This window comes from Pinus tabuliformis, chromosome 4_1 (assembly GCF_031772625.1).
Source record: "Pinus tabuliformis cultivar Carrire ecotype Pingquan chromosome 4_1, CPIR1, whole genome shotgun sequence".
Taxonomy (NCBI): domain Eukaryota; kingdom Viridiplantae; phylum Streptophyta; class Pinopsida; order Pinales; family Pinaceae; genus Pinus; species Pinus tabuliformis.
Window position 1 is genome coordinate 513,144,382 of NC_142303.1, and position 22,633 is coordinate 513,167,014.

At 37.0% G+C, this 22,633-nt stretch overlaps 1 pseudogene; it reads left to right on the forward strand.

The window, feature by feature from the left end:
• Positions 1-9,101: 9,101 nt before the first annotated feature.
• Positions 9,102-22,262, forward strand: LOC149176817 (putative aquaporin SIP1-2; annotated as a pseudogene).
• Positions 22,263-22,633: the final 371 nt, after the last annotated feature.

Here is a 22,633-nt window from a genome sequence, read left to right on the forward strand (position 1 = left end):
TGGATTATGGAAGCACAATGATTTTGAAATCACAAGTAAGATATTTCTTTGTTTTACATGTAAGTTTTTATATGTTGTTGATTTCGTAAATTATATGCTAATTAGTTGAAATATTTCTATTCACACCTAATCTTTGTGATTAGGTAAATCCATGTAAATAATATAAATAGGAAAATAAATAGAATTGGAAGACAAAGAGACATTGGGAGATGAAACCAAATAGTCTCCCTCTCCATGTATATATTCATGTTTCATGTTAATGAAAAAACACAATCGCTTTGACTCCTGGTTTGAAATGGTATCAGAGCTAACCCCATTTTTGGCTTCCTTCCTGCCCTTGTAACTCCTTCCTGCCTTTGTTCTTCATTTATGCAGACTGACACCTTTGTCATATTCCTGCAAAATCCCGTGCATTGTTGTTGAATGCATTGGTCGAGACTGCATGTCATATTCCTATTGTTGAAAGGGTCAAATTGCTACATTGAGGCATTGCGTTTCTACCTGGTGCCTAGAAGGTTGAATCAATGTGAAGACTGGAGTGAGGTGTTGCGTTGAATGGTTCAAGTTCAATGGTTTTTGGCATGTGGTAAGTCTGTTTTAAGAGCCTCAGAAGTTTGTTGATAAATTTTAAGAGCGTATATGCTGGAGTTAAGTTTGTTTTAAGAGCGTATACGCTGGATTTAAGTATGTTTTAAGAGCGTATATGCTAGAGTCAAGTCTCTTTTAAGAGCGTGATTGTGTTTGTGTATTGCATCAATGCATGTTTCCTGCACATTCGAGCCCCCGCTTATTCCCACAACTTATCACCACTTACAACCTCTCTGCCTGATTCTTCTCTACATGTCTCACAAAGGCTTCAACAATCAATCCAACGTATAACTTGGTTGGTGCAGACTCTTCAAGCAATTAATGGAGCCTCCCACTCCCTATTCCAAGTCGAAACTCGCTCCTAGGGAGAAGGTGTCGATTACCCCTCGCCTTCACCTCCATGTATCTCAGTGACTTGGCCATCATCGTTGCCATTACTTTTGCGTTGAATTCTCTTCATACTATTACCTAATTTGTAGCTAAGTTACTGAAATCTTTGCAAAAACCCTTCAACAAATAGGCACCTTTGTGTTGAACTTGCTGGAGTGATTGGTTCTGTGCGGGATTGCAAAACTGAGTTTTGACTTGTAGAAATGTCTATATATTGCTCCATCAAACTTCGTTGAAAATTATCGCAAAGAAGATCGACATCAGTTGAAAAATCCAGAAGGTCGGGTTGCAATACTGTAGGGATTAAGAATCACAAGGGTCAATTATCAGTAATCTATATGATTTTCCCCCGGAGAAATGGGTCAGATTGGTAAATCTTGCTCTGTGTGTTTGTGGTGCATGGTGCAGCCTTGGAGCAGTCTTGTGTTGAAGAAAATGGTGCATGAATGGTATGTCCACTCCTTTTTTAAAGATTGTGCGTATATGTTGACTGTGTTGTGTGTATATGGTGAATGTATTGGTGGTATAAGTGGCATATAAAGTGCGTTGAATGATTTTTATAAGGTCATGGCTTATAAAGTGAAGGTTTTGAAAAAAAAAGGTTTGGTATATTATTTATATGGTATGAAATTGCATGGATTTTGGAGGAATATTAAGGGTTTAAACTCTTAATTGAATATTTTTTTTTACATCAATCTTTTTTGCAAAGTATTTTGAGCACAAATAAGTTTTTATGATGCATTCACTAATTTCCATTGTGGGAGTAGTTCTCTCTGGCAAAGAGAACTATCTCGAGTGATCCTGGAAGATAAAACACACCCTCATTATCAATTAGTTGTGGAAACGGGTTTGTGAGGGACAAGGAGACAATGCACCTGTAAAGCCCACTTCAAATAAGGAGCTTGCCATTTGGGAAAACAAGAATATCAAGGCCTGTGCCTTGATTGCAGCCTCAGTAAATGAAGAGGTGAGTCACCATATTTCTCCATTTTCAAATGATTTTGAATCCTTAAAGAAGTTGAAGGAATTGTATGACTCACACTTTGAACTTGAAGTTGTTCAATTGATGATTATGTTATTCAGTCTTGAATTAAAAAATGATGACCCTCTTACCTTAGCATCAGAATTAAGATCCATTATGCATGATATAAAAACTACTAGTGTTGAAATAGATATTCCTCTCATAGCTTATATCAAGGCACTATATCCCACCTAATCACATTATCTTGAGTCATTGCAATCCAGTGGAAACCTTAAGGAGATTACCTTTGACTCTCTTTAGAAGAATTTTGTTGAGAGAGAGAAGGATTTTGAGAAGAAGATAGCTCCTCAATCTCCTGAAGAAGTTTTGTGTCTTGCACATAGAGAGAAGAATCATGCACAATATTCTTCTAGAGGAAGAGGTGGTTGAAGAGGAAGAGGAAGGATGAATTTTAGAGGCAGGGGGGAAGACAGTTCCAAGGAGAAAAGTTTGATCTTCATTGCATATGATGCAATAGAGATGGACATGATACATCCACATGTAAGTTGTCTTGGGACAAAATTGAGTAGGAACAAAATGGAGGCAAAGGAAAAACCAATGACAAAGGGAAAGGTAAAGCACCTTAATCCACTCACTATATTGTGCCACATTGTTAATGGAGTATCTGAAGACTTGTTTAATGCTTCACTTGCTTCTTGGAAAGATGATTCGTTGCTTTATTCATGAGCAACTTGCCACATGAATTTTAGGAGATTTTTTTTTAACAACTCACCAACAATGTTGATGGAGCAATTTACTTTGCAGACAATTCAAAACTCAAGCCATCAGGGCTTGGTAGCATCAGGATCAAACTAATTGGTCTTCCATATTTTCTTATGCATGATGTTTTATATCTCTCAAAGCTAAGGAGAAACTTGGTGTCTTTGGTCCACATCCACCAGCGAGGGCACTCCATTCATATGTTTGATGGCAAGGTTGGGGTCAAAAAAGCATCCTTGTCATGACAGGGATAGAAGAATAAATACTTCTGAAGCTGCAAGGTACCTCTACTCATGCACAAAACTTTTCATACAGTTCTCACTACGATGAAGATACATTTCCATCAAGTCTTTTATTGCATGCTATATTTGGACACTTTAACTATGAAAACCTTCATTTTTTGAAGAAAAATGGTGTTACTGGTTTGCCTACAATTCCTAGGAAACTTAATTAATGTGATGCTTGTATTCTAGGAAAGCATAGTAAACAATGTTTTCATGATACTCATTCCAGAGAAAATAGAAAAATTGAACTCATTCATTCAGACTTATATGGTCCAATGCTTGTTCCTTCTGCAAATGGTAATAAATATATGATGACATTTATTGATGACTACACTAGAATGTGTTGGGTTTATTTATTGAAGAACAAATGTGATTCTTTTGAAACATTGAAGAACTTTCATGCATGGATTGAAAATGATGCACAATCTCATATTGGCTCTATTCAAACTGATAATGGAAAAGAATACACTTCAAATGAATTTGAAGACTATACACCAACATGGGATCAAACATCAAACAATTGTGCCTTATAATCCCCAACAGAATGGAGTAGATGAAAGAATGAACAGGACAATCTTAAATATGGTACATTCCATGACGTTTTCGGTTCATGCAGTTCTGTATGTTGTGTATATAAAGAATAGGTGTCCATCTAATGTTATAAAAAACAAGAGTCCTTATGAAATGTGGTATGACCACATTCTTTCGGTGAGACATCTCAGGGTCTTTGGTTCCACCTATTATGCCTTGATACCCAAGGAACAAAGAAGCAATCTCGGTGCAAGGAGACACAAGTGTATCTTCTTAGGGTACTCAATACCTCCAAAGAATACTGTCTCTATGATGAAGTGAACAATAAGTTTATAATATCTAGAGATGTGATATTTCTTTAATCTTCCTAGACTAACAATGTTGTTGAGCGACAACTTGATCACTTGGATAGATTTGGACATGCAAAATATTTTCAATAATTTAATAATGAGATTCCACAATTGAAGGGGGGATTCCTATACTAGATCAATCTATGAAATCTTCTTCTAAAGCATTCTACATCTCATTTCATCATTTCATACTTAGCTGTAATTGTGATTATTTTTCCCCAGGAAATTATGTCTTAAATGGTGTTCAATGAATCTATTTTTGGGATTATTACAAGGGTATAAAATCCTATAGATTCACAAGCTCATGCAATGTACTAAAGCACATGACAAGAATCTACTTCTACTTTCAACCAACGGAACACAATAGATCGATGAAAACAAAATGCACAAGAAGAAGATAAATCAATGGCACATAAAACAAGATGTATCTAGGGAAAGCCATTTTCAAAACCCCGCTATCTGTATTGCATATATCAGAAATATGAGTGAAGTTATAAAGCTTGTTCTCACTAGAAAAAATTTGTACAAGTATGCTCAACTCTCTTAACTCATAAGCTAGCTCAAGCCAAACCCTTAGCCTATTCAACAGCTTTCCAAGCCCCTAATCTGTTGTGTAATTCCTAGGATGAATAGCCTGTATTTAAAGGGAATTCATGCTTCCAAAACTGCGCAATCCAAACATAGGATCAATCTATGATGCATGCATGATATTTAAACTCTAGTAAATAATACCACTGATACAAAATTGTCGTTGCACTCTAGTCTCAACTGGGTCTTTCTCAGAATCGACATGCATGAGTTTCTCATGAGGGAATCTTCAATTAACTGAAGTAGCACTAGTGGATGCATTTAGTGCACCAACTCACTATTAGTCCTCTATTAGTTCCAAAAACACTTTAGAAATAATTTCACTGAACTTAACTCAGTAAACTGAGCGATCTAATTTCCAACTCAATTTAAACTCATACTAGACCCATAAAACTTAGGGAGAACATATACATGACTACATAAAGACTTCCAACTCAAAATTCATAAGCTAATTAAGTTAATTAAACTTAATTAACTATTTGGAAGTTGCTATGAGAATAGAATTTTATTTTAATTCTTAGTTTAATTCAAGGACAAATTAAATCGGAATTTCTTGTTGCCATTTCTCAACACTCCCTCTCAACAATAAAGGGATTATCATCTACCCCGATCCTATCTCTGAGAAACTCGAACTTACATCTTGACAATGCCTTTGTCAAAATGTCAGCATCTTTCTCCTCCGTGGGAATGTACTCTAACAACATAATTCACCTCAATACACAATCTTTGAGATGATGATATCGTTCGCCGAGAGAGCACTTCTCCAAAAGTGCCTCGCGCTCAAGCGATTCGCCGTGCTGAAACTTGGTCGAAAGGCCCAGATAACTGGGGCCGAAACTTGGTCGAAAGGCCCAGATAACTGGGGTTGAATCAATATGCTTGGACCAATCATGAAAAACTAGATTTTTAGAGAGTTTGATACAACTATGATTATTGCAATAAATCACAGTTGGATCCATATGTTGACTAAACAAACCAACTAGGATCTTCCTCATCCAGATGGCCTCACATGCTACCTGACTCGTGGCCATGTACTCTGCCTCTCCTGAACTAAGTGCAGCCAATCTTTGTTTCCTGTTGTACCAAGAAACTGTTGCTGACCCAATATTGAAGATCCCTCCTAATGTTCTCTTCCTATCAGATGAACTCCCTTCCCAATCTGCATCAGTGAACCCTTGAAGCTCCACTCCCTCTGTTCGTCTGTACCATAATCCATACTGAGAAGACAAATTAATAAACATAAATTTGAATAATTTTGTCTATGATTGTCCTTTTCGAGACCCATTATACTTTATTATAACATATATGCAGTATTCTAATTGTTTTGGTGGTACCCATTATACTTTATTATACTGTAGTATGTTAATTCTTTTGTTAAGTGTTTTGGTTGTTTTTTTTTCAAATTTTGATAGAAATTTTAGAGGAATTTTTTGTAATTACAAGTTGATTTGTGAATTTAATTTTTTTAATGTTGGAAAACAATTTAACAAAAAAAACAACAACTTAATCTTTGTGTTGTGAAGTATATCAGGAGATTTAAGTTTCAAATCTTAAATAAGAAAGAAAAAAAAAACGAAAATATTTCTCCAAAACAATCTAATAAAAACCATTTTACCAAATTCCAACCAAAATCTTTAATACTTAAAATAGTTAAGAAAAACTCAAATGTGAATAGAGATCCATCATAATAGCTATAAAAACATTTCTTTTATATATCATGTATTAACAAGGTTAAAAAAAATAATTAAATGGCAATTTTATGTAACATCTCTCTAGCAACAATTTTTTTCTTTAGTATTATTACTATGGACACCTATTTATGATGGTTTGTTTTTATTTGTTTGAAATTAAAGGTTATTAACACTTTATTATATGAATATTTTTACACTGTAAGGTGTTCTCTTTGAGAAGAATTTCCCTCCCTCCCACCTATCATCATTTTGCATCTTTGGATTATATATTAGACGATTGAAGGATGTTCAACCATTAGATCATCATGAAAAGATAGTTGGAAGGATTGGTCTCAAAATCTTGATGACCTACCGAGCATAGCTTCTTTGCTTCATCTTTGGAGCTTTAGGGTTTTTGAATACGAGATTTGTCATGGATAATGTTGTATCTTTCCATCCATTATCATCGCCTTCATAGGTATTATTTTTCACTTGCAAATTTCATCTTGACCTTTGCAATGATTTCAATCTCATCTCTAACAGAAAAACAAGGTTTCCCGTCTCGACGAAGCTTTCCGGGTTACTAAACAAATGGTGATGGAATACACAGCTCAGTGTGTTTCTCATAGGATCTTAATATGGATGCCCATCTATTCAATCCTCTCTTTTTTCATTGATTTCAGTCAAAGATGAGAATTTGGGTGTTTTTGTTTCATAAGATCTGGGAGAGTGCTGATGTACATCTGGCTAAGGGTACATGGTAATAGGATGATGCCCAGGCTTATGCCACCTTCATTTTTCTCTAGAAATGATTATCCAATTTGTATATTAGTGTCTATGATCCGGTGTCTTGTAATTATTTTTATTATTTCAGAGCTCAATAGTTCTATTGTTAATTCATTATTGTATTTATTAGTATGAAATCATGAGCCCCATCATCTGTTGCCCTCTTCAAATCTATTTTATAGATGGGCCCAAGGAATTCAATGTAGATCATGGAATAAACAGATGGTGAGGGAATACGAGGCTCAGAACATTTCTCTCATTGACCATTGCCTCGGAGCCACCATTGCTCTCAAATTCGATCGAATAATGGCCGAGGGGGGTCTTAATATGTATGCCCATTTGTTCAATCCTCCCTTTTTTTCATTGATTTCTGTCAAGGATGAGAAATTGGGCATTTTTATTCATAATATTTAGGAGAGTGTCATTGGACATCTAGCTAAGGGTACGAAGGGCGATGCCTAGGCTCAAGTCGCCTTCATTGCTCTCCAAAAATGGTTCCCCAATTTGTATATTAATGTCTATGATACAATGTTTTGTAATTATTTTTATTATTTCAAAGCTCAACAGTTCTATTTTTAATTCATTATTTTATTTATTCAGGTGAGCATGAGCCCCATCATTTGTTTACCTCTGCAAATATATTTATTAATTGCACTAGGAAAATGGAATTCAAAGTAGCTCATGGACTTTATCAATGGTGGTCAGGAGACACATAAATGCAAACAACACAATACAATTTGAATGTGTAGGAGTTTGTAGACCTTGTGAATATATTTGAGGAAGTTACAGTTTTTGTTAGCTCTTATCACTAAGTGGTACAATTTGAATATGCGAGAGTTTACAGATCTTGTGAGAAAATTTGAGGAAGTTACAATTTCCAGTACCTCTCAGCATACTATGTAAGGTTTTATAAATCAAAGGAGAAAATTTTGAATTGCCTTTACAAATATGAACCCTAGTAATTCCATGCTTATTGGGTATTCATGTTTCCACCATGAATTTGGTGGAGGTCCACAACAACTGTTTTGGGCACTTTCATGACCAAAAATAACTACTGCCTGTAATTAAGGATTTGGGTCAGCTTCGACAGAAAATATAGTTCCTCTCAGGGAATTTTATGAAGGAACAAGAAATAAGCTTCTTGTATCTGATTATTAGAAGAAAGGAAAATTGGTTGGAGGAACTATTACTATGAGGCTTCTCAGGGAAGGAACTTGCAAGTACCGAAAATAACTACTACTTGTAATTAAGGATTTGGCTCAGCTTTGACATGAAAAAAGTTCCTCTCGGGGAATTTTATGAAGGAATAAGAACGGAGCTTCTTGTATATGATTATCAAAAGAAAGGAAACTTGGCTGATCTTCTTCATGGTAAATTTTCATTTTGGAACCCAAGGTTATGGAAGAATTTCTCTATTGTCTTTTCATTTTGCTCCAAAAATAGGAAGCTTGATTAGATTACATTCTCATAGGATATTAATTATACATAGATTACACAGATGCAAATAAAGTTTGTCCTTGAAATCTAGCTTTATCCTCTATGACTAATAAAACAACATTTTTAGGGCCCTTTGAAGCAGGCCATTGCACTGATATATCTCATGGCCTTTTCGACCTCTACATTTTAGAATTAATCTATTGTTAACAAGACATGAATTTCACTTCAAAAATAAATGCAATCCTCCCAAAGATATAACACAAGCAGAAATTAGTATCACCTTACCTAGAAAGTATCCACATTATGCTTCCACTTGCAAATTGAGGTGCATATCATAAGATTCAAGAAGCCAAGTTCTAACCAAATATTAAAAAAATGAAGAATGTAAGAGTTTTGCATCTCACATACACATAAGTTAGGCTCTTGATTCAATGTGAAGTCTTTGTAATTATCTCTCCACCATTAAGGGAAATAATCATCTTACAGAACTATGGGCTCACTAATTACTTTGTTTTACTAATGCAAAAGGATCCTTTATTTTATAAATGCTCGAGGTGGGAGGCCCTCTTTGAGTTGGGCTCACAGGCACAAGATTGTTCTTGGAGCAGCAAGAGGACCTGCCCACCTTCACATTGGGCTTGAAACACTTATCATTCATGGAAACCTCAAATCCAAGAATGTTTTCGTGGATAAAAACTATGTGGCACATTTCTCTGATTATACTCTAGATCGGTTAATGACTTTGTCATATGTTGCTCGGATGATGAATGCAACTACACTTGAGGGCTACAAGGCTCCCGAGCTTCAGAAGATGAGGAAAAATAATACCAAGGCAGGTATATACATCTTTGGCATTCCCCTATTTGAAATACGCATTGGCAAGAAACCAAGAAAAAATGAGAGCTTTGATGAATTTGTGGATTTTCCATCTATTATGAAGACTATTGTATTGGAGGAGAGTATGTTGGAGTTGTTTGATGTTGATACCTTGAGGGGATTGAGAAGTCTCGTAGATGATGGATTACTTTGAGCAAATCAACTTGCCATGGGTTGATGTGCACCTTCTCCATCAGTGAGACCAAATATTAAGGTTATCATCCAACAACTGGAGCAGATAAGGATTAAGACTCATTCTGCTTTATATACTCCCATTGATACTAGGGGTTAACTAGAGCTTTCATTTTAGCTTCATGTTAATTTTTTGTACTCACCTTTAAGCAGTTTTTTGTCTTTCCATTTTCATGCTTTACACTGTTGTTTCTATTTCTTTGATAGCATCTTTAGTGTAGAAGTAATATTTCAAATCCATGGGAGTAAATTCCTGAGGAGGAAGCAATGGAAAAGCCCACAGTTGGCATGGTTAGACCTTAACAGTAGGGATGAATTTAACTAAGTATCCACAAAGTTGAGGCATTAGAAGGTCTTTCCATTTTATTTCCTTTGGGAGGACCTGTGTTTGGCTTTAGTGTCTGGGGATAGGTGAAGAAGTTCACTTGAAATGTCAGATTAAACTCCAACACAGGGTTCTCCCTAATGGAACACAATGGAAATATTAGGGCCTGCTAAAACCTTGGTTCATTAATGGAAAGGCTTGTCAAATATGTTTTTGAGAGTAGCAACTGTGGAATCGATTCAAAATAATGTTTGGTAGTACAACTGATCCAAATTTAAACATGAACGCAACAAATTATAGATATAACCCTAAACACAAAGATGCAGTGGAAATAACACTTCATTTCATTAATATCGAATACTAAAATATGCTTACAAACAGAATGGAAATAAGACTAGCTTGGGTGATGGTAGCTTAACTATGAGAAGAGATGTGGCAGCTACATGCCTCTGAACTGTGTTACAATGAGGCTCAAGGGCCTATTTATTATTGAAATACATGAGAAAACCCTAAAACACCAAAGCCCTATCCCCAGGAGATGTAACGCCAACAGTTTATAGGCCTTGTTGGGGTTAGTTGGGCAGCCAACTTCTTGGGGTCGTAACTTGGTCATATTATCTTCGTTTGGCGTGTAAAATACTTTGTTGGAAAGGTATCTTTGAGTATTATAGTTTTTTCTAGAGGCCACTTCCTATGGATATGGGCTTGTAGTGGACCGCAAAAAAACATCATTTAGGGGGTCAAAATTACTACGAAAGTTCAGGACCCAAAAATTGTTAAAAATAGTAAATTCTGAAATAAACAAGGAAACAATTGAAATCGTCTAGAAGTCTAGGTGGAATAGGTGGGTGGCCACCAATATCCACCTAGATCATTCCTCCCCCCTTAAGAAGCAATGGTCCCCATTGCATGCAGAGCCTCCATGAGGTGAGGAAATTTTTGTTGAACCTGGTCCCTGGTGAGCCACTTGCCTAGGTGCAGGAGTTGGCCAACTTTGACAACCCGATATAATTTGATCTTCTGCTGGCAAGTGTTCTTGACTGGTGTGTCCATACTCCAATCAGTTGTGGCATGTTCCATGCAGTATGGATTTAACTCTTTTGGTGTGAGTTTTTCTTCAATGTCTAATGTGCCTAGTAATGGGGGAAAGTATGGTCGAAGGCAATCCACATTGAACACTAGGTGAAGACCAAGGAATGGGGGAATGCTGAGCTCAAAATAATTGTCTCTCATAACCTTGGGAATGGTGTAAGTACCATATCGGAGTGGTCTGAGCTTCCGATGGGCTCTGGTAAAGGGTTCTTTCTGCAAATGCAACCAGACTTTGTCGCCCACCTAAAACTTGTGTGCCACCCGATGTTGATCATGTCACTGCTTGTACTTGGCATTTGACTTCTCTAGGATGTCGTGAACCTGTTGGCAGATGTGTTGGATGCATTCAATAAATCTGGTCACTCTATCAGCCTCGGATGATACATGTGTGGATTATGTCTGTTTAGTCTCCTGAGGCATGACAACATCAATCAGACAAAACGGTTGAAATCCTAGACCCACTTGAAATGGACTGCGACCAATCGAGCTATGGAGAGCTCTATTATAACTGTGTTTCACATATGGAAGACTCTCATCGCAGGTTTAAAGATGATTAGAGTTGTACATGCGGAGTATGTGCACTATCATCCTGTTGACGACCTCCGTTTGGCCATTCGTCTGGGGCTGGAAAGTAGTTGACTTGGTGAGCTTGGTGTCCAATAGTGTCCAGAGGCTTGACCAAAATGTGCTCAGGAACCTGCTATCCCGATATGATATAATGGTCTGTGTTATCCCAAAATGTACCCATACTTGTTCAAAGAAGAGTTTGGTAGTGACCTCTGATGTGATAATTTTTTTGCAGGCTGCTAATATAGTCATCTTAGAAAATTTGTCCACGACCACAAATACACAGTCATTACCATGTTTGGTAGAAGGGAGGCTAGACATATAGTCCATGGAGATGGATTCCCATAGCTGGTTGGTAGTAGGAAGAGGAGTGTACAGGCCTTGCTTCTTGATGGATGGCTTGGGGATGACGTTGGCAGTGCATGATCTGATATATTTCCCAACCTCCAGTCAGAGTTTGGGCCAATAGAAGTACTTTTTTAGTACAACCACAATTTTCTCCACCCCAAAATGTCATTCGAACTGACTGTAGTGTGCCTCCCAAATCTGCTTGGCACACTCGCTTGAAGGAACACAAATGTGGCCTAAATAGCATAATAATGTGTGCTGGAGGTGGAAATAAGGAACTTTCTTCCCATCTACTAGCATCTGGTATGTGGAGGTGAGCTATAGATCATTTATGTATAGTTTCGGGCATCCATAGGTCTCCTGACCACAAGAGTTGAGAATAGTAGTCAGTGTTGCAACTGGGGGTCAGCTGAGGTAGTGTGCACATGATTAGTGCTGCCCTTTTTGTATTTAATGTTCAAGTGGAATTGTTGCTGATATGTAGACCACTTATGATGGCAATCATTCCACAACTTCGCCTATGTCTGTATAAACTGAAGAGATCGATGATTGGTGTGGATGACCATATCCTTCCCCAGAATGTAGTGCTTCCACTATTTGCAAGCTTGCAGGATGGAATACATTTCGTTATCATAGGTGGGGTACTTCCGAATTGTATTAGAAAGTTTCTCACTATGATAGGCCACTATATGCCTGTGCTGGGTGAGAATTGCACCAATAGCATAGCCTGAGGAGTCTATCTTGATTTCCAATGGTTGTTGCAGGTCTAGTGGTATGAGTACTAGTGCAGAGTAGAGGCAATGCTTCAACTCAACAAATGCCTTCTGCTGGGACTGAGACCATGAAAACTTTTATTTTGCCTCGCCCTTAATAATCTGTCTCAAAGGCCAAGTGATATGGGATAATCCCAACAAGAACCTTCATTAAAAATTTGCAAGGCCCAAAAAGCTACAAAGCTCTATTAGAGTGGTTGAGGTTGGCCGATCCCGCATGACTTGTATATTGGTTGGATCAACATGCATGCCACGCTCATCAATGATGTACCCCAAGTATTGGACCTGGCTCGTGCCAAAGGTGCATTTCTCTTAGTTGGCACACAGTTTGTGCTGCCAAAGGGTTTGAAGGATCTGTCGAATGTGTTGCAAGTGTTCTTCCCAACTCTTGTTGAAGATGACGATGTCATCTAGATAAACCACCATGAATGAGTTGGTGAAGGGCCACAATATGTCATCCATTAGCCTCATAAAATTACCGGGGGAATTTGTCAACCTGAAGGGCATAAACAACCACTCAAAAATACCTTCCTTGGATTTAAAGGTAGTCTTCCATACATCTATGGGATCTATTGGAACTTGGTGATAACCAAACTTTATATTGATCTTGCTAAAATACTTGGCCCCCTTAAGTTGGTCCAGTAGGTCATCAATTCATGGGATTAGATAACTGTTCCTAACAATGATTTTGTTTAATGCTCGATAATAGTTGCAGAGCCTCCAAGTTCCATCCTTCTTCTGTATTAGTACAATCAGACTCCCACAAGGCGACGAACTTGGTCAAATGTGCCCTTTTTGTAGCAACTCCTGGATTTTCCGCTTGATCTCTTCATTTTTTAGGATAGAGCGGCGATATATCGGCTCGTTGGGCAGAGGTGCTCTAGGAGCCATATCAATTGAATGCTTGACCTGACAATGCAAGGGTACCCCTGTGGGTGAGGAGAAGATGTCCCTGTATTCTTCCACGACCGCATCCACCTTCTTCTGTTGCTCTGAGGAACCCTTCCCGAGGGCTATGGACGTGGCTATGACCTTCCCCTTACTTTGAGAGTGAATCACAAAGAAAACAAATTTCCCAGTCTAGGAGATGAACTTACTGCATTGCTTAGTAGAGATCAAAGAGATGGTGGTAGGTGGGGCTACCTCCGGTATGCTGTATAACTTAGTCCCCAAAGAAATAATAACAGAGAGAGGTCTAGACTCATATACAACATGTCACTTCCATAAGTATGATTGTCCTAATAATACATCACAAACTTTAAGAGGAGAAACATCACACAATACCTCATCCGTGAAGGTCTTGATGCTATAGGGATGATGACATTATTGGTTGATGCAGAGATCTCGTCCTTGGTGAAGACACCCAACGGTGTACGGATGTGGATGTGTTGTAGTCAGTAGGTCCAACCGCTTCACGACCTTTGGTGAAATGAGGTTCTTTTGGCTCCCGCTGTCGAAAATGAATTACATCATAGAACCCTTCACCCACATCTGTGATTGGAATAGGCGCTCCCCCTCTTGTGGATCTTCAAGCTCAATCTTCTGGATCTTGGTGGTGCCCATAGTGGCACTGGGATCCGTGTTAATGATCTTCTTCCCTTTGTCATTCCCCTTGTCGGGTTCTCACTTAGAGTTGGAACATGTGTCTAACTCAGAAGCTTTCAGCTCGACCACCAGTGACTACTTAGCTCGACACTCGTGTTGTGAGTGCAACTCTTATGGATTTCACACCAATTTCCTATGTTCTTCTTTGTCTTCGTCACATTGTTCTTTGCTTGTGGCTTCGGCGAGTTATCATGGGTCACCCCACCTTAGATTTTCCTTTTCATTTGTGGCTTAGGGGCACCTTTCCCTTCGGATTCACAAATCCAAAGTCTCACTCTTTCTGTTTAAGCTTTTTCTCAATCTTGACAGCGTATCGGTATGTCATGCCAAGCGAGGATATGTCCAGGAACTCCATCTCACCTGGATGTACCTGTGTAGGTAGCTGCAGTACTTGAGTACCAAATGTTTCTCAAAATCCTTGATACCCAATTTCATGCGAAGGGTATGAAAAACATTGCTAAACTCTGGCACATCTTGGTCCCTTCCCTGTCACAGTGTGGTCCACTTTACGTATTTATCATCATATCTCCCAACAAAGTAGTATTGTTCTTTGACGATGTCCCAGAATGAATCCCAAGTGAGTGCGGCTGAAAATAGTGAGGGTGTAATTTCATCCTTCTGCTCGCAGTAGGTTTCCCACTAGTCCTTGATGTAGCCGGCAGCTTTGAGAAGAGAAAAAGTAATATTTTCCCAGTTGGAAAAATCATGAACATAAAAATATCCTTCTAGCAGATTTAACCATTTATCTATGATGTCTGCATCTATCTGACCCTAAAATATGAGAATGTCAAAGTTTACTTGTACCTTAAAGGGTGTGGCACTTCTAAAGTAGATGTTGGAAGTAGATGCATCACCCCTGGGTAGCCGCTGAAGGATCTGGGAAAAGTTGTCCATCATCGTGTTCCTTTGTCACTCGAGGGCTTCTTCGAGAAATATTTTGATAGGATCTCCTGCCCCCTCATCTTTATTTTCTTCTGCCATGGGAGGGTGTCAAGATTTGCGAGGCTGGTCTTGCAAAGGTTCAACCAATTCAAGCCCTAACTCCTTATATCCCAACCTTGTTGGGGATGTACAAATAAAAATAGAGAAAGAGCAGACCGCTATGATACCACTAATCTGAATTTAAACACGAATGCAACAAATTACAGATATAGCCCTAAACAAAAATATGTAGCAAAAATAACACTTCATTTTATTAATATCAAATACTGAAGTATGCTTACAAACAAAATCGAAATAAGACTAGCTCGGGCAATGGTAGCTTATCTCTAAGAAGATATGTGGTGAATACGTGTCTCTGAACTATGTTACAATGAGGCTCAAGGGCCTATTTATTATTCAAAAACATGAGAAAACCCTAAACAACCAAAACCCTAACCCAAAGAGATGAAACACCAAGAGTTTATGGGCCCCGTTGGCGTTAGTTGGGTAGCCAACTTCCCGAGGTCGTAACTTGGTCATATTATCTCCGTTTAGCGCATATGATACCTTGTTGGAAAGGTCTCTCTGAGTACTACAGGTTTTGCTGTAGTCCCTTGCTTATAGCTATCGGCCTACAACGGACCTAAAAAAATGTCTTTTAGGGGGTCAAAATTGTTCCGAAAGTTCAGGACCCGAAAAACTGCTAAAAATAATAAATGCTGAAATAAACAAGGAAACAATTGAAACCATCTGGAGGTCTAGGTGGAATAGGTGGGTGGCCACCAATATCCACCTAGATAAACAACCCATGTCTTTTTATTTACGATTTCTTATTGAAGAATAGAACGAATTGAAGTTCTAAATAATTCCTATTATGATATGTTTGCATTTGTGGCCTTGTTTGGTTGGTAATGTGAAGATAAAACACATCCTTCCATCTAAAGGTCTTTCTCTTAAAGTATTCATGCAAAATGATGTAAATAAACCTGTGAATAAACTATTTTTGCAAAATGATGTAAATAAATATTACAAAGATTACAAATAAAGTTTGGCCTTTAAAGTTGCATATATCCTCTATGACCAACAAAACGACATTCGTAGGGCGCAGTGAAACGAGCCATTGCACTGATATATTTCATGGCCTTTTCAGCCTCTACATTTTAGAATTTCTCTATTGTTGACAAGATATGAATTTCACTTCAAGAATAATGTAGTCCTCACACAGATATATCACAAGTAGCAGATACTATCACTTCACTTGGAAAGTATCCACAATGTACTTCCACTTGAAAATTGAGGTTCTAATTGCAAAAGTAACATTCAAGAGGCCAAGGTTTAACCAATTATTACAAAAATGAAGAATGAAAAAGAGTTCTGCAGATGCTCAGGGTGGGAGGCCCTCTTTGAGCTAGGCTCATAGGAATAATTTTTTTCTTGGAGCAGTAAGAGGACTTTCCCACCTTCTCAATGGGCTTGATTCATGCATCATTCATGGCAACCATAATTCCAAAAAAAATTTGGTGGATGAAAACTATGTGGCACATTTCACTGATTATAGTCTAGCCCAGTTAATGGCTTTGTCATTTGCTGCTCAGATGGTGAATGTAGCTACACTTGAGTGCTACAATGCTCCCTGGCTCCAGAAGATGAAGTGGATCAACACCAAGACAAATATATACAACTTTGTCATTCTCTTGTTTGAAATACTCATTGGCAAGAGTGAGAGCACTGATGAATTTGTGAATTTTCCTTCTATTGTGGAGACTACATTTGTGGCCTTGTTTGGTTCGTAATGTGAAGGATCTAATGAAGGGATTAATCCAATGAACATGCAATTTCCCCATGTATTATGCCTATTATTAACATATGCCCAACCAAATTCCTGCAAATATAAAAATCCAATTTAAATGTAACCCCAAATATAGTAATTCCATATAAATGCCAAGAAGAACCAACATATAAATGCAACGTCAGAAATGTGAGGTGAAATGTCAACATTTGCACTCAAAAACTATATTTCAATTTAGGTTGGTCAGAAAATGTAACCATGGAATGTAGTATTCGTATCTTAGGTCAGTGCATGATGAGCATTAGAAATGGAGTATTCAATGAATAATCGGGCATACAATCAAGGGCAGTTTGATCCCTGTTATGGTTTCATGATTAGTTTTCTAGGATTTGAGAAAATATACACAGAGTTTATTAAAGGAGTGGTAGAGACATTGAGAGGATTTTTGTCATGAAATTTTGGCAATACTCTCATAATGAACTATCTTCATTCTTTCATATGTTTTTTGCTCTCTTTTGGTCCTTAAGATATTATGTTGTATTTGAGAACATAAATCCACTGATGTGATTTAGGGACAAGGTATCAACCTTTTATATTTATTTTTTTCGTTGAGAGTGTGTTTCTTTGTTAACCTTATTTATCCATTTTTTTATTTTTAGTTATTTATTATTTATATCATATATTTCCTTGATTAATTGTTGGTTTTTGATTGAAAGGCCATTGTACTCATGTCCATTTTTCTCGATGTTTGTTGATGTTTCATGTAGAGGCCATTTCACTATCTTCCTCTCTTCCTTGGGCATTAAGTTTCAGTGTTACATATAAAACGTCAAAATTTTCAGGCTTCCCTTTCATTACCTTGGTGAATGGAAGAGTTATTTTTTGAAAAGAAGAAAAATTCATGCAATTTTTTGATGAACTCGGTGGAGAAAATGAGTCTTAAAGTCCAAGTTGCTAAAATGAATCCGATGAAGTGAGTAATCTAATAAACATACAACTACACCCATGTATTCTGTCAATTATTGAAATATTCCCAACGAAATGCCTACAAGTAAAACAATCCAAAGTAATTGTAATCCAAAATATAGTAGTGCCATATAAAGTCCAAGTAGCAGGAATATGTAAATCAAGTGTAAGAAATGTCAAGTGACAAAAACTAATGAAAACATAGAAAAAAAATTGCAAGCCTATAAATACATATATTCAGTTGGTATTTGCAACCTCGTCATTTCTAGACAAGAAAGGTTGCTTCAACATAGAATATTTGAATTCAAAGATATCAATCACGAATATTACTACTTGAGTAGAAAGTTGCAACTAGGATCTCGATGATAACATGCATCTCTTGCTAGATTTGTCCTGTGAACATTTTAGATATATCTTAGAATGCTCACATTCCCAATGTTAAATTTGCTAGCTATGTTTCTACAGGTATATACATATGTAGATAGGGCCTTGTAAATCACGGAGTTGATGCTTGCATCTCATAAAAAAATGCTTCGAGGCCCCTCGCTAAAGGTTTATTTTCATAAAGTAGCGATTGAAGAATGAGTGTTCACATTCGTGATCCATTTTATGGTTTTTCTTATTATTATAAAAGGTCCAAAAATCTCCTTTTGGAAGTAAGGGTTGATATCATTAACAAGAATTCTATTTTCCCTAGCAGGTTCCGGGTATACCGCACCATCCATGAACCCAAACAACATAAGTATGATTATTGTTGTTTAATGATACAATTACATGGCTCTTTGATTAAGTTACAAATATGGGTTCTTAAGGTTTACCATTAAAGAATCTTCCTATTCCTTTGGGTTTAGGGCCTAGGCTCATTGTTAGGTCCCTATACTACTAGTGTAGCCCCTTATTGTTATTAGTGAAACCCCCTTATTGTATTTTTGTGCCCATGTAGTCCCCATATTGTTATTATTATGTCCCATAGAAGCCCACTATTGCTATTTTTTTGCCCTTACAATATTATTGTTATGTCGGCTCTGATTATAGACTCCTATATATAGAAAGGAGGTCTTGTTAATTGTATCATGAAAGAATTGTTCATTTGTGTAATGTAAAGGAGGTTTCCCCCTTGAAGAGGCTTATTTTGAAGTTGATGATTCATCTCTTTTTATATTTTGTGAGCTGGTTGCATAACATTTGGTATTAGAGATTTGGATTCTAGGGTTTTGCTGCTTCAAACAAGTCATCGTCGCATTTTCAATATAACCTTTTTTCTATAAAGCTTCAGAAGCTGGAAAAAAAAAATCCCATTTGAGACAAAATCGTGATGAACGTTGTGGCCAAATTTCTGAGCGTTTCTCACTATATTTTCAGATATATGAACTAACGAAGTTAGGGTTGTTTCAGGATCTTGAATTTCATCTCTAACAGGTGACCATGGGAAAATCGTCATAACTTTCTCTTTGAGCATCAGATTAAAATTTCATAAAAATAAGAGGAAGAAATTTAGTTTGTTGGGTATCTTTTTCAAGAATGAAGGTCCAAAAAATTACACTGGAACACTGTACAAGTTTGCTCTACTGAACCCATCTATAATGAGGTCATCGTGGGAGATTGGGAATAACTATTTCTTGAATAATCCAAACTCAATCAAACCTATGGGGTTGGAAAGATGTCTCGGAGGGATACCACATGACAAAATTTCAGAACTTGGAGATCTAAAATTAGAGAGTTACAGTCATTTCAAGATCGAGCTCCTAAAAGAAAGAAAAAGAGATATGAGGAAGTATGATGGCAAGGATCCAGTAACTTGGATACTACGGATGGAGCAATATTTTGATCTACATGATATGCAACTGTTACAAAAGGTATGTATTGCATCTCTATATTTAGAACCAAATCAGTTTTTATGGTATAGAGGGCTTTGTTCTCATAAACCACTTGTCACTGGGTCAAATTTCATGAAGGAAATGATAACACATTATGAGGATACAAAGAGAAACACCTTCTTTAGCCAATTGATAAATCTCAAACAAAAGGGTTCAATGGAAGAGCACATTGAGGACTTCCAAAAATTGAATATAAGGGTAAATGATATTCCATAGAAGCAGAGAATTGATGTCTTTAGAGGGACTTTAAAGGATAACATTCAACATGAGGTTCGCCTTTGGAAACCTGATTCATTGGAGAAGGAATTCAGGTTAGAAAGAAAAATTGAAAGCAAAATTATGGAAACAAGGAATCCTACCACGCACAACTATAGATATGGAAGTGTTGTTGCTTCTAGCCTTCCATAACCTACAAGGTTGACACCACAACAATTGGTAGAAAAAAGAGAAAAAGGGCTTTGTTACAGTTGTGATAGCAAATACACTAAAGGTCATAAGCGTGCTGAGAAGAAATTATTTTACATAGATTGTGAAGAGGAGGAAGAAAAGGATCAAGAAACGTAAAAAGAAGAGGATATACACTAGGAACCAACCCCAGAGAAAGAAGAAATGAATCTGACCATATCTTGTAGTGCATTGGAAGGGATTACCACTCCTAAAACTCTCAATATAGATGGACAAACGAAGATAGTGAACAAATGTTTGGAAGGATATCTTCATTGTTTTGTATATGATAAAAACAACACTCTGGGTCAAGTGGTTACCTCTGGTTGAATGGTGGTATACCGCTTCAGAAAAAATTACCCCATTCATGACACTTTATGGATATCATACACCATCCATCACATCATCTTTAAGAGAAAATTCTAAGCTTCAAGAAATCGAAGATCACATATAGCATCAAAAGAATGTTCTACCACTCTTAACGGATAACCTCACTCTAGCGCATAATCAAACGAAACAATAAGCAGATCAATATCGTAGTGAAAGAAGTTTTGATGTAGGTGACTGGGTATTTTTATGACTACAACCATACAAAAGAATGTCCCTCAAGCAAGCTAAGAAGGATAATAAATTATCACCAAAGTACTATGGTACTTACAAGGTGTTGCAAAATATTGGTACTATGGCATGCAAATTGGAGCTTCCATCATCTTCCCGAGTGCACCTAGTTTTCCATGTTTCATGCTTAAAGAAGGTTATAGGTGACAAGCTCCCAATTCATACAATATTGTCAGAACTTGATGAGGAAGGAAAAATCATAGTGGAACCTGAAGCAGTCATGGAAATAAGAACCCGACAGCTACGAAATCGATCAATTTCAGAGTATCTCATCAAGTGGAAGAACTCACCCACTGAAGATTTCACATGATAGGATGAGAATTTTATGCAGAAGCATCCAGAACTACTAAAGCCTCGAGACAACACTTTTTTAAGGAGAGGGGAATGTTAGGTCCCTATACTACTAGTGTAGCCCCTTATTTTTATTAGTGCAACCCCCTTATTGTATTGTTGTGTGCATGTAGTCCCCATATTGTTATTATTGTGCCCCATAGAAGCCCACTATTGTTATTGTTGTGCCCTTACAATATTATTGTTATGTCGGTTCTGATTATAGAATTCTATATATATAAAGGAGGTCTTGTTATTTGTATCATCAAAGAATTGTTCATTTGTGTAATGTAAAGGAGGTTTCTCCGTCGAAGAGGCTTATTTTGAAGTCGTTGATCTATCTCTTATTCTATTTTGTGAGCTAAAGGCTCCTCTTCCATGCATATTGGGGTTGAACACTAAATTTTAAATTTTCATAGTTTAGTTTGCATCTAAGTCCCTATGCATGCATTGGGGTGATTTTCAAGTGTGGTAAGGTCTTATGATTTACTGTTCTGGTCATTGCATCATTGTGACAAGATGAAATCATTTTGGATGGTGGTTCATGAAATTTAGAAATGGGAACATGTGTTCCTTCACAATAGTTCACACCCTTCAAAACTTCTGTTCTAGTCCTCTTATCATTTTTTTCTACAAACCTGTAATCCACTAGGTGCATCATACACCTAAATTGCCTCATTAACAAAATGGAGTTCCACCTATTTTACCTTTTCATTAGGCCTTGAGACACATGTTATCATCGAGATCCTGGTTGCAAATTTCTACTCAAGTAGTGTAGTATGTGAGTGATATATTTGAATTCAAAAAATCTATGTTGAAGTTTCCCTTCTTGTCTATAAATGATGATTTTGCAATTATAAGCTGAAGATATGTAATTATAGGTTTGCAATTTTTTTCTATGTTTTCAATAGTTTTTGTCACTTGACATTTCTAACAGTTGATTGACATGTTGTTTTTGCTTGTACTTATATGGCACTACTATATTTGGCATTACATTTAATTTATATTGTTTTACTTGTAGACATTTGGTTGGGCATCTATCAATAATCGACATAATAAATGGGAGAAACTGCATGTCTATTGGATTACTCCCTTCATCGAATCCTTTTTAGTGACTTGGAATTTAAGACTTATTTCGCCACCCAGTTCATTGAAAAAGGAGAAGAAACCATAAGCATGTCTTCCCACAAATTAGCTACATTTTCTCTCTTCAGAGTTAAAGTAGAATTAGAATATACTTGAGGAGAATTCAGTTAAAAATTGTTACATTTGGTTTTTGATATACTAAATTGGGATTTCCATAATTCAGTTAAAAATTGTTACATTTGGTTTTTGATATACTAAATTGGGATTTCCATAGCACCCTGGCTACGAAGGTGAGTAGTTATTTGCAATCAAAATTTCAATTTATGCCTTCTGCTTTTTTTTTAATCTTAGTTCCAAACAACAGCCATCTGAATGGAAAAGGGAAAAGTGAATATGCATATTCTGTGAGATTGAAATTTCCAAAACGAGTTCATTCCTATGAGTCCATGAAACTTACTT